Source organism: Quercus lobata, chromosome 4, assembly GCF_001633185.2.
Source record: "Quercus lobata isolate SW786 chromosome 4, ValleyOak3.0 Primary Assembly, whole genome shotgun sequence".
NCBI classification, from domain to species: domain Eukaryota; kingdom Viridiplantae; phylum Streptophyta; class Magnoliopsida; order Fagales; family Fagaceae; genus Quercus; species Quercus lobata.
The window spans coordinates 58,101,197-58,113,138 of record NC_044907.1 but is presented as its reverse complement, the minus strand read 5'-3'; positions in this window follow the sequence as shown (position 1 = coordinate 58,113,138).

The following is an 11,942-nucleotide window of genomic DNA, read 5'->3' as shown; positions in this document are numbered from 1 at the left end:
AGCCTAAACGGGATGAGATAGGGTGAGAAAGTGAGAAAAAAAATTTAGTCCCGAATTTTGTTCCTACCCAACCCAAGATAGAAAATTCCAAAAAAAAAAAGTAAAAAATTTCAAAAAATTAGAAAACCTCTTTCCAGTACTATTTTTAGCCAAAACGGGATGAGATAGCCAGGGAAAGAGAGAGAAGAATTTTAGTCCCGAATTTTGTTCACACTCAACCTGGGCAAGAAAATTCCAAAAACAATAGCAAAAAAATTTAAAAAATTAAAAAAGTTGAGGCATTATTTCTATCCGAAAAGGGTTGAGAGAGGCCGAGAAAGAGAAAAAAAAAATTTAGTCCCGACTGCCGTTCCTACCCAAGCCGGGCAAGAAAATTCCAAAAAAAATTGCAGAAAAAATTAAAAAACCTATTTCCTGCATTATTTTTAGCCAAAACGGGATGAGATAGGCCGAGAAAGCGAGAAAAAAGTTTTAGTCCCGAATTCCGTTCATACTCGACCCGAGTAAGAAAATTCCGAAAGAAATTGCAAAAAAATTCAAAAAATTAAAAACCTCTTTCCGGTATTATTTTTAGCCTAAACGGGATGAGATAGGGCAAGAAAGTGAGAAAAAAAAAAAATTTAGTCCCGAATTCTGTTCCTACCCAACCCAAGATAGAAAATTCCAAAAAAAATAGCAAAAAAATTAAAAAAATTAAAAAAGTTAACTCAGGCATTATTTCTATCCGAAACGAGATGAGATAGGTCGAGAAAGAGAGAAAAAAATTTTAGTCCCGAATTCTATTCCTGCCCAACCCAAGTTAGAAAATTCAAGAAAAAATTGCAAAAAAATTGAAAAAATTAAAAAAGTTTATTCCAGCATTATTTCTATCAGAAACGGGTTGAGGGAGACCGAGAAAGAGAGAAAAGAATTTTAGTCCCGAATTCTGTTCACACAAGACCTGGGCAAGAAAATTCCAAAAAAAATAGCAAAAAAAATTTTAAAAATTAAAAAAGATAACTCAGGCATTATTTCTATCTGAAAAGGGTTGAGAGAGGCTGAGAAAGAGAAAAAAAAAAATTTTAGTCCTGAATTCCGTTTCTACCCAAGCCGAGCAAGAAAATTCCTAAAAAAATAGCAAAAAAAATTAAAAAAACCTATTTCCTGCGTTATTTTTAGCCAAAACGGGATGAGATAGGCCGAGAAAGTGAGAACAAAATTTTAGTCCCGAATTCCGTTCATACTCGACCCGGGTAAGAAAATTCCGAAAGAAATTGCAAAAAATTAAAAACCTCTTTCCGGTATTATTTTTTGCCTAAACGGGGATGAGATAGGCCGAGAAAGTGAGAAAAAAAATTTAGTCCCGAATTCTGTTCCTACCCAACCAAAGATAGAAAATTCCAAAAAAAAAAGTAAAAAATTTCAAAAAATTAAAAAACCTCATTCCGATATTATTTTTAGCCAAAACGGAATGAGATAGCCGTGGAAAGAGAGAAAAAAAATTTAGTACCGAATTCCGTTCACACACGACCCGGGCAAGAAAATTCCAAAAAAAATAGCAAAAAAATTTTAAAAATTTAAAAAGTTAACTCAGGCATTATTTCTATTCGGAAAGGGTTGAGAGAGGCCGAGAAAGAGAGAAAAAAATTTTAGTCCCGAATTCCGTTCCTACCCGAGCCGGGCAAGAAAATTCCGAAAAAAATATAAAAAAAATTTAAAAAAACCTATTTCCTGCATTATTTTTAGCCAAAACGGCATGAGATAGGCCGAGAAAGCGAGAAAAAAATTTTAGTCCCGAATTCCGTTCATACTCGACCCGGGTAAGAAAATTCCGAAAGAAATTGCAAAAAAATTCAAAAAATTAAAAACCTCTTTCCGGTATTATTTTTAGCCTAAACGGGATGAGATAGGCCGAGAATGTGAGAAAAAAAATTTAGTCCCGAATTCTGTTCCTATCCAACCCAAGATAGAAAATTCCAAAAAAAAAAAAAAGTAAAAAATTTCAAAAAATTAAAAAACCTCTTTCCAGTATTATTTTTAGCCAAAACGGGATGAGATAGCCAAGGAAAGAGAGAAAAGAATTTAAGTCCCCAATTCTGTTCACACTCGACCTGGGCAAGAAAATTCCAAAAAAAATAGCAAAAAAAATTCTAAAAATTAAAAAAGATAACTCAGGCATTATTTCTATCCGAAAAGGGTTGATAGAGGCCGAGAAAGAGAAAAAAAAAATTATGTCCCGAATTCCGTTCCTGCCTGAGCCGAGCAAGAAAATTCCGAAAAAAAATAGCAAAAAAATTAAAAAACCTATTTCCTGCATTATTTTTAGCCAAAACTGGATGAGATAGGCCGAGAAAGCGAGAAAAAAATTTTAGTCCCGAATTCCGTTCTTACTCGACCCGGGTAAGAAAATTCCGAAAGAAATTGTAAAAAAATTCAAAAAATTAAAAACCTCTTTCCGGAATTATTTTTAGTCTAAACGGGATGAGATAGGCCGAGAAAGTGAGAAAAAAAATTTAGTCCCGAATTCTGTTCCTACCCAACCCAAGATAGAAAATTCCCAAAAAAAAAAGTAAAAAATTTCAAAAAATTAAAAAACCCCTTTCCAGTATTATTTTTAGCCAAAACGAGATGAGAGAGCCGTGGAAAGAAAGAAAAAAAATTTAGTCCCGAATTCCGTTCACACACAACCCGGGCGAGAAAATTCCAAAAAAAATTGCAAAAAAATTTTAAAAATTAAAAAAGTTAACTCAGGCATTATTTCTTTCCGAAAAGGGTTGAGAGAGGCCGAGAAACAGAAAAAAAAATTTTAGTCCCGAATTCCGTTCCTACCCGAGCCGGGAAAGAAAATTCAGAAAAAAATATCAAAAAAAATTAAAAAACCTATTTCCTGCATTATTTTTAGCCAAAACGGAGGATGAGATAGGCCGAGAAAGTGAGAAAAAAATTTTAATCCCGAATTTCGTTCATACTCGACCTGGGTAAAAAAATTCCGAAAGAAATTGCAAAAAAATTCAAAAAATTAAAAACCTCTTTCCGGTATTATTTTTAGCCTACACGGGATGAGATAGGCCGAGAAAGTGAGAAAAAAAAAATTTAGTCCCGAATTCTGTTCCTATCCAACCCAAGATAGAAAATTCCAAAAAAAAATGTAAAAAATTTCAAAAAAATTAAAAAACCTCTTTCCCGTATTATTTTTAGCCAAAACGGGATGAGAAAGCCATGGAAAGAGAGAAAAGAATTTTAGTCCCGAATTCTGTTCACACAAGACCTGGGCAAGAAAATTCCAAAAAAAATAGCAAAAAAATTTTTAAAAATTAAAAAAGATAACTCAGGCATTATTTCTATCTGAAAAGGGTTGAGAGAGGCCGAGAAAGAGAAAAAAAAAATTTTAGTCCTGAATTCCGTTTCTACCCGAGCCGAGCAAGAAAATTCCTAAAAAAATAGCAAAAAAAATTAAAAAAACCTATTTCCTGCATTATTTTTAGCCAAAACGGGATGAGATAGGCCGAGAAAGTGAGAAAAAAATTTCAGTCCCGAATTCCGTTCATACTCGACCCGGGTAAGAAAATTCCGAAAGAAATTGCAAAAAATTAAAAACCTCTTTCCTGCATTATTTTTAGCCAAAACAGCATGAGATAGGCCGAGAAAGTGAGAAAAAAATTTTAGTCCCGAATTCCGTTCATACTCGACCCGGGTAAGAAAATTCCGAAAGAAATTGCAAAAAATTAAAAACCTCTTTCCGGTATTATTTTTTGCCTAAACGGGGATGAGATAGGCCGAGAAAGTGAGAAAAAAAATTTAGTCCCGAATTCTGTTCCTACCCAACCAAAGATAGAAAATTCCAAAAAAAAAAAGTAAAAAATTTGAGAAAATTAAAAAACCTCATTCCGGAATTATTTTTAGCCAAAACGGAATGAGATAGCCGTGGAAAGAGAGAAAATAAATTTAGTACCGAATTCCGTTCACACACGATCCGGGCAAGAAAATTCCAAAAAAAATAGCAAAAAAATTTTAAAAATTTAAAAAGTTAACTCAGGCATTATTTCTATCCGAAAAGGGTTGAGAGAGGCCGAGAAAGAGAGAAAAAAATTTTAGTCCCGAATTCCGTTCCTACACGAGCCGGGCAAGAAAATTTCGAAAAAAATATAAAAAAAAAAATTAAAAAACCTATTTCCTGCATTATTTTTAGCCAAAACGGGATGAGATAGGTCGAGAAATCGAGAAAAAAATTTTAGTCCCGAATTCCGTTCATACTCGACCCGGGTAAGAAAATTCCGAAAGAAATTGCAAAAAAATTCAAAAAATGAAAAACCTCTTTCCGGTATTATTTTTAGCCTAAACGGGATGAGATAGGGCGAGAAAGTGAGAAAAAAAATTTAGTCCCGAATTCTGTTCCTGCCCAACCCAAGATAGAAAATTCCAAAAAAAAAAAGTAAAAAATTTCAAAAAATTAAAAAACCTCTTTCCAGTACTATTTTTAGCCAAAACGGGATGAGATAGCCAGGGAAAGAGAGAGAAGAATTTTAGTCCCGAATTTTGTTCACACTCAACCTGGGCAAGAAAATTCCAAAAACAATAGCAAAAAAATTTAAAAAATTAAAAAAGTTGAGGCATTATTTCTATCCGAAAAGGGTTGAGAGAGGCCGAGAAAGAGAAAAAAAAAATTTAGTCCCGACTGCCGTTCCTACCCAAGCCGGGCAAGAAAATTCCAAAAAAAATTGCAGAAAAAATTAAAAAACCTATTTCCTGCATTATTTTTAGCCAAAACGGGATGAGATAGGCCGAGAAAGCGAGAAAAAAGTTTTAGTCCCGAATTCCGTTCATACTCGACCCGAGTAAGAAAATTCCGAAAGAAATTGCAAAAAAATTCAAAAAATTAAAAACCTCTTTCCGGTATTATTTTTAGCCTAAACGGGATGAGATAGGGCAAGAAAGTGAGAAAAAAAAAAATTTAGTCCCGAATTCTGTTCCTACCCAACCCAAGATAGAAAATTCCAAAAAAAATAGCAAAAAAATTAAAAAAATTAAAAAAGTTAACTCAGGCATTATTTCTATCCGAAACGAGATGAGATAGGTCGAGAAAGAGAGAAAAAAATTTTAGTCCCGAATTCTATTCCTGCCCAACCCAAGTTAGAAAATTCAAGAAAAAATTGCAAAAAAATTGAAAAAATTAAAAAAGTTAATTCCAGCATTATTTCTATCAGAAACGGGTTGAGGGAGACCGAGAAAGAGAGGAAAGAATTTTAGTCCCGAATTCTGTTCACACAAGACCTGGGCAAGAAAATTCCAAAAAAAATAGCAAAAAAAATTTTAAAAATTAAAAAAGATAACTCAGGCATTATTTCTATCTGAAAAGGGTTGAGAGAGGCTGAGAAAGAGAAAAAAAAAAATTTTAGTCCTGAATTCCGTTTCTACCCAAGCCGAGCAAGAAAATTCCTAAAAAAATAGCAAAAAAAATTAAAAAAACCTATTTCCTGCGTTATTTTTAGCCAAAACGGGATGAGATAGGCCGAGAAAGTGAGAACAAAATTTTAGTCCCGAATTCCGTTCATACTCGACCCGGGTAAGAAAATTCCGAAAGAAATTGCAAAAAATTAAAAACCTCTTTCCGGTATTATTTTTTGCCTAAACGGGGATGAGATAGGCCGAGAAAGTGAGAAAAAAAATTTAGTCCCGAATTCTGTTCCTACCCAACCAAAGATAGAAAATTCAAAAAAAAAAAGTAAAAAATTTCAAAAAATTAAAAAACCTCATTCCGGTATTATTTTTAGCCAAAACGGAATGAGATAGCCGTGGAAAGAGAGAAAAAAAATTTAGTACCGAATTCCGTTCACACACGACCCGGGCAAGAAAATTCCAAAAAAAATAGCAAAAAAATTTAAAAATTTAAAAAGTTAACTCAGGCATTATTTCTATTCGGAAAGGGTTGAGAGAGGCCGAGAAAGAGAAAAAAAAATTTTAGTCCCGAATTCCGTTCCTACCCGAGCCGGGCAAGAAAATTCCGAAAAAAATATAAAAAAAATTTAAAAAAACCTATTTCCTGCATTATTTTTAGCCAAAACGGCATGAGATAGGCCGAGAAAGCGAGAAAAAAATTTTAGTCCCGAATTCCGTTCATACTCGACCCGGGTAAGAAAATTCCGAAAGAAATTGCAAAAAAATTCAAAAAATTAAAAACCTCTTTCCGGTATTATTTTTAGCCTAAACGGGATGAGATAGGCCGAGAATGTGAGAAAAAAAATTTAGTCCCGAATTCTGTTCCTATCCAACCCAAGATAGAAAATTCCAAAAAAAAAAAAAAGTAAAAAATTTCAAAAAATTAAAAAACCTCTTTCCAGTATTATTTTTAGCCAAAACGGGATGAGATAGCCAAGGAAAGAGAGAAAAGAATTTAAGTCCCCAATTCTGTTCACACTCGACCTGGGCAAGAAAATTCCAAAAAAAATAGCAAAAAAAATTCTAAAAATTAAAAAAGATAACTCAGGCATTATTTCTATCCGAAAAGGGTTGATAGAGGCCGAGAAAGAGAAAAAAAAAATTATGTCCCGAATTCCGTTCCTGCCTGAGCCGAGCAAGAAAATTCCGAAAAAAAATAGCAAAAAAATTAAAAAACCTATTTCCTGCATTATTTTTAACCAAAACTGGATGAGATAGGCCGAGAAAGCGAGAAAAAAATTTTAGTCCCGAATTCCGTTCTTACTCGACCCGGGTAAGAAAATTCCGAAAGAAATTGTAAAAAAATTCAAAAAATTAAAAACCTCTTTCCGGAATTATTTTTAGTCTAAACGGGATGAGATAGGCCGAGAAAGTGAGAAAAAAAATTTAGTCCCGAATTCTGTTCCTACCCAACCCAAGATAGAAAATTCCCAAAAAAAAAAGTAAAAAATTTCAAAAAATTAAAAAACCCCTTTCCAGTATTATTTTTAGCCAAAACGAGATGAGAGAGCCGTGGAAAGAAAGAAAAAAAATTTAGTCCCGAATTCCGTTCACACACAACCCGGGCGAGAAAATTCCAAAAAAAATTGCAAAAAAATTTTAAAAATTAAAAAAGTTAACTCAGGCATTATTTCTTTCCGAAAAGGGTTGAGAGAGGCTGAGAAACAGAAAAAAAAATTTTAGTCCCGAATTCCGTTCCTACCCGAGCCGGGAAAGAAAATTCAGAAAAAAATATCAAAAAAAATTAAAAAACCTATTTCCTGCATTATTTTTAGCCAAAACGGAGGATGAGATAGGCCGAGAAAGTGAGAAAAAAATTTTAATCCCGAATTTCGTTCATACTCGACCTGGGTAAAAAAATTCCGAAAGAAATTGCAAAAAAATTCAAAAAATTAAAAACCTCTTTCCGGTATTATTTTTAGCCTACACGGGATGAGATAGGCCGAGAAAGTGAGAAAAAAAAAATTTAGTCCCGAATTCTGTTCCTATCCAACCCAAGATAGAAAATTCCAAAAAAAAATGTAAAAAATTTCAAAAAAATTAAAAAACCTCTTTCCCGTATTATTTTTAGCCAAAACGGGATGAGAAAGCCAGGGAAAGAGAGAAAAGAATTTTAGTCCCGAATTCTGTTCACACAAGACCTAGGCAAGAAAATTCCAAAAAAAATAGCAAAAAAATTTTTAAAAATTAAAAAAGATAACTCAGGCATTATTTCTATCTGAAAAGGGTTGAGAGAGGCCGAGAAAGAGAAAAAAAAAATTTTAGTCCTGAATTCCGTTTCTACCCAAGCCGAGCAAGAAAATTCCTAAAAAAATAGCAAAAAAAATTAAAAAAACCTATTTCCTGCATTATTTTTAGCCAAAACGGGATGAGATAGGCCGAGAAAGTGAGAAAAAAATTTTAGTCCCGAATTCCGTTCATACTCGACCCGGGTAAGAAAATTCCGAAAGAAATTGCAAAAAATTAAAAACCTCTTTCCGGTATTATTTTTTGCCTAAACGGGGATGAGATAGGCCGAGAAAGTGAGAAAAAAAATTTAATCCCGAATTCTGTTCCTGCCCAATCAAAGATAGAAAATTCCAAAAAAAAAAGTAAAAAATTTCAAAAAATTAAAAAACCTCATTCCGGTATTATTTTTAGCCAAAACGGAATGAGATAGCCGTGGAAAGAGAGAAAAAAAATTTAGTACCGAATTCCGTTCACACACGACCCGGGCAAGAAAATTCCAAAAAAAATAGCAAAAAAATTTAAAAATTTAAAAAGTTAACTCAGGCATTATTTCTATTCGGAAAGGGTTGAGAGAGGCCGAGAAAGAGAAAAAAAAATTTTAGTCCCGAATTCCGTTCCTACCCGAGCCGGGCAAGAAAATTCCGAAAAAAATATAAAAAAAATTTAAAAAAACCTATTTCCTGCATTATTTTTAGCCAAAACGGCATGAGATAGGCCGAGAAAGCGAGAAAAAAATTTTAGTCCCGAATTCCGTTCATACTCGACCCGGGTAAGAAAATTCCGAAAGAAATTGCAAAAAAATTCAAAAAATTAAAAACCTCTTTCCGGTATTATTTTTAGCCTAAACGGGATGAGATAGGCCGAGAAAGTGAGAAAAAAAATTTAGTCCCGAATTCTGTTCCTACCCAACCCAAGATAGAAAATTCCAAAAAAAAAAAAGTAAAAAATTTCAAAAAATTAAAAAACCTCTTTCCAGTATTATTTTTAGCCAAAACGGGATGAGATAGCCGTGGAAAGAGAGAAAAAAAATTTAGTCCCGAATTCCGTTCATACACGACCCGGGCAAGAAAATTCCAAAAAAAAAATAGCAAAAAAAATTAAAAAATTAAAAAAGAGAGAAAAAGATTATAGTCCCGAATTCCGATCATACTCGACCCAGGCAAGAAAACTCCAAAAAAAATAGCAAAAATTTCAAAAAATTAAGAAACCACTTTCCAGTATTATTTTTATCCAAAACGGGATGAGATAGCCAGGGAAAGCGAGAAAAACAATTTTAGTCCCGAATTCCGTTCATACTCGACTCGGGCGGAAAATTCCGAAAGAAATTGCAAAAAAATTCAAAAAATTATAAACCTCTTTCCGGTATTATTTTTAGCCAAAACGGGGTGAGATAGGCCGAGAAAGGGAAAAAACAATTTTAGTCCCGAATCCCGTTCATACTCGACCCGGGCAAGAAAATTCCGAAAAAAATCGCAAAAAAATTCAAAAAATAAAAAAAAACATCTCTCCGGCATTATTTTTATCCAAAACGGGATGAGATAGGCCGAAAAATAGAGAAAAAATTTTAGCCCGAATTCCGTTCCTACCAAACCCAAGCTAGAAAATTCCAAAAAAAAAATAGCAAAAAAATTAAAAAATTAAAAAAATTTAATTCCAGCCTTATTTCTATCCAAAACGGGTTGAGGGAAACTGAGAAAGGGAGAAAAAAATTTTAGTCCCGAATTCCGTTCATACTCGACCCGGGCAAGAAAATTCCTAAAAAAAAGCAAAAAATTTCAAAAAATTAAAAAACCTCTATCCGGCATTTTTTTTTAGCCAAAACGGGATGAGATAGGTCGAGAAAGAGGGAAAAAAAATTTAGTCCCGAATTCCATTCATACTCGACCCGGGCAACAAAATTTTGAAAAAAATAGCAAAAAAATTCAAAAACCTATTTCCAGAATTATTGTTTGCCAAAACGGGATGAGATAGGCCGAGAAAGCGATAAAAAAGTTTTAGTCCCGAATTCCGTTCATACTCGACCAAGGTAAGAAAATTCCAAAAGAAATTGCAAAAAAATTCAAAAAATTAAAAGACCACTTTGCAGCATTATTTTTAGCCAAAACGGGATGAGATAGGCTGAGAAAGCGAGGAAAAAATTTTAGTCCCGAATTCCGTTCGTACTCGACCCGGGCAAGAAAATTCCGAAAGAAATTGCAAAAAAATTCAAAAACCTCTTTCCAGCATTATTTTTAGCAAAACGGGATGAGATATGCCAAGAAAGAGAGAAAAAAAATGTTAGTCCTGAATTCCGTTCATACTCGACCCGGGTAAGAAAATTCCGAATGAACTTGCAAAAAAATTCAAAAAATTAAAAAACCCCTTTCCAGCATTATTTTTAGCCAAAACGGGAGGAGATAGGCCGAGAAAGCGAGGAAAAAATTTCAGTCCCGAATTCCGTCCATGGTTGACACAGGCAAGAAAATTCCGAAAGAAATTGAAATTCCGGCAAAAAAATTCAAAAAATTAAAAAACCTCTATCCGGCATTTTTTTTTAGCCAAAACGGGATGAGATAGGCCGAGAAAGAGGGAAAAAAATTTTAGTCCCGAATTCCATTCATACTCAACCCGGGCAATAAAATTCCAAAAAAAATAGCAAAAAAATTCAAAAATAGCAAAACCTATTTCTGTCCATGGTTGACACGGGCAAGAAAATTCCGAAAGAAATTGCAAAAAAATTCAAAAAATTAAAAAACCACTTTCCGGTATTATTTTTAGCCAAAACGGGATGAGATAGGCCGACGAAGAGAGAAAAAAATTTTAGTCCCGAATTCCGTTCATATTCGACCCGGACAAGAAAATTCCGAAAAAATTCGCAGAAAAATTCAAAAACCTATTTCCAGCATTATTTTTAGCAAAAACGGGATGAGATATGCCGAGAAAGCGAGAAAAAAATTTATTCACGAATTCCGTTCATACTCGACTCGGGTAAGAAAATTCCGAAAAAAATAGCAAAAAAATTCAAAAACCTCTCTCCGGCATTATTTTTAGCCAAAACGGGGAGAGATAGACCGAGAAAGTTAAGAAAAAAAAATTTTAATCCCGAATCCCGTTAATACTCGACCAGGGCAAGAACATTCCGAAAAAATTCGTAAAAAAATTCAAAAAATTAAAAAATCTCTCTCCGGCATTATTTTTAGCCAAAACGGGATGAGGTAGGCCGAGAAGACGAGAAAAAAATGTTAGTCCCGAATTCCGTTCATACTCGACCCGGGCAAGAAAATTCCAAAAAAAATAGCAAAAAAATTCAAAAACCTATTTCCAGCATTATTTTTAGCCAAAACGGGATGAGATATGCCGAGAAAGCGAGAAAAAAATTTATTCACGAATTCCGTTCATACTCGACCCGGGTCAGAAAATTCCGAAAAAAATAGCAAAAAAATTCAAAAACCTATTTCCAGCAATATTTTTAGCCAAAACGGGATGAGATAGGCCGAGAAAGCGAAAAAAAAAAAATTTTAGTCCCGAATTCCGTTCATACTCGACCCGAGTAAGAAATTTCCGAAAGAAATTGCAAAAAAATTCAAAAAATTAAAAAACCTCTTTCCAGCATTATTTTTAGCCAAACTGGGTGGGATAGGCCGAGAAAGAGAAAAAAAAAATTTAGTCCCGAATTCCGTTCATACTCGACCCAGGCAAGAAAATTCCGAATAAAATAGCAAAAAAAATTAAAAAATTAAAAAACTTAATTCCGACGTTATTTTCTATCTAAAAAGGGTTGAGGGAGGTCAAGAAAGAGAGAAAAAAAATTTCACCCCCGAATTCCATTCCTACACGAATCAGGCAAGAAAATTCCGAAAAAAATAGCAAAAGAATTCAAAAAATTAAAAAATCACTTTCTGGAATTAATTTAAGCTAAAACGGGATGAGATAGGCTGAGAAAGACAGAAAAAAATTACGAAAGAAATTGTAAAAAAATTCAAAAAATTAAAAAACCTGTTTCCGGCATTATTTTTAGCCAAAACGGGATGAGATAGCCCGAGAAAGCGAGAAAAAAATTTTAGTTCCGAATTCCGTCCATACTCGACCCGGGCAAGAAAATTCCAAAAGAACTTGCAAAAAAATTCAAAAAACCTCATTTCGGAATTATTTTTAGCCAAAATGCGATGAGATAGGACGAGAAAGAGATAAAAAAATTTTAGCCCCGAATTCTGTACCTGCCCAACCCAAGTTAGAAAATTCCAAAAAAAAAAAAGGAAAAAAATTCAAAAAATTAAAAAAGTTAATTTCAGCATTATTTCTATCAGAAACGGGTTTAG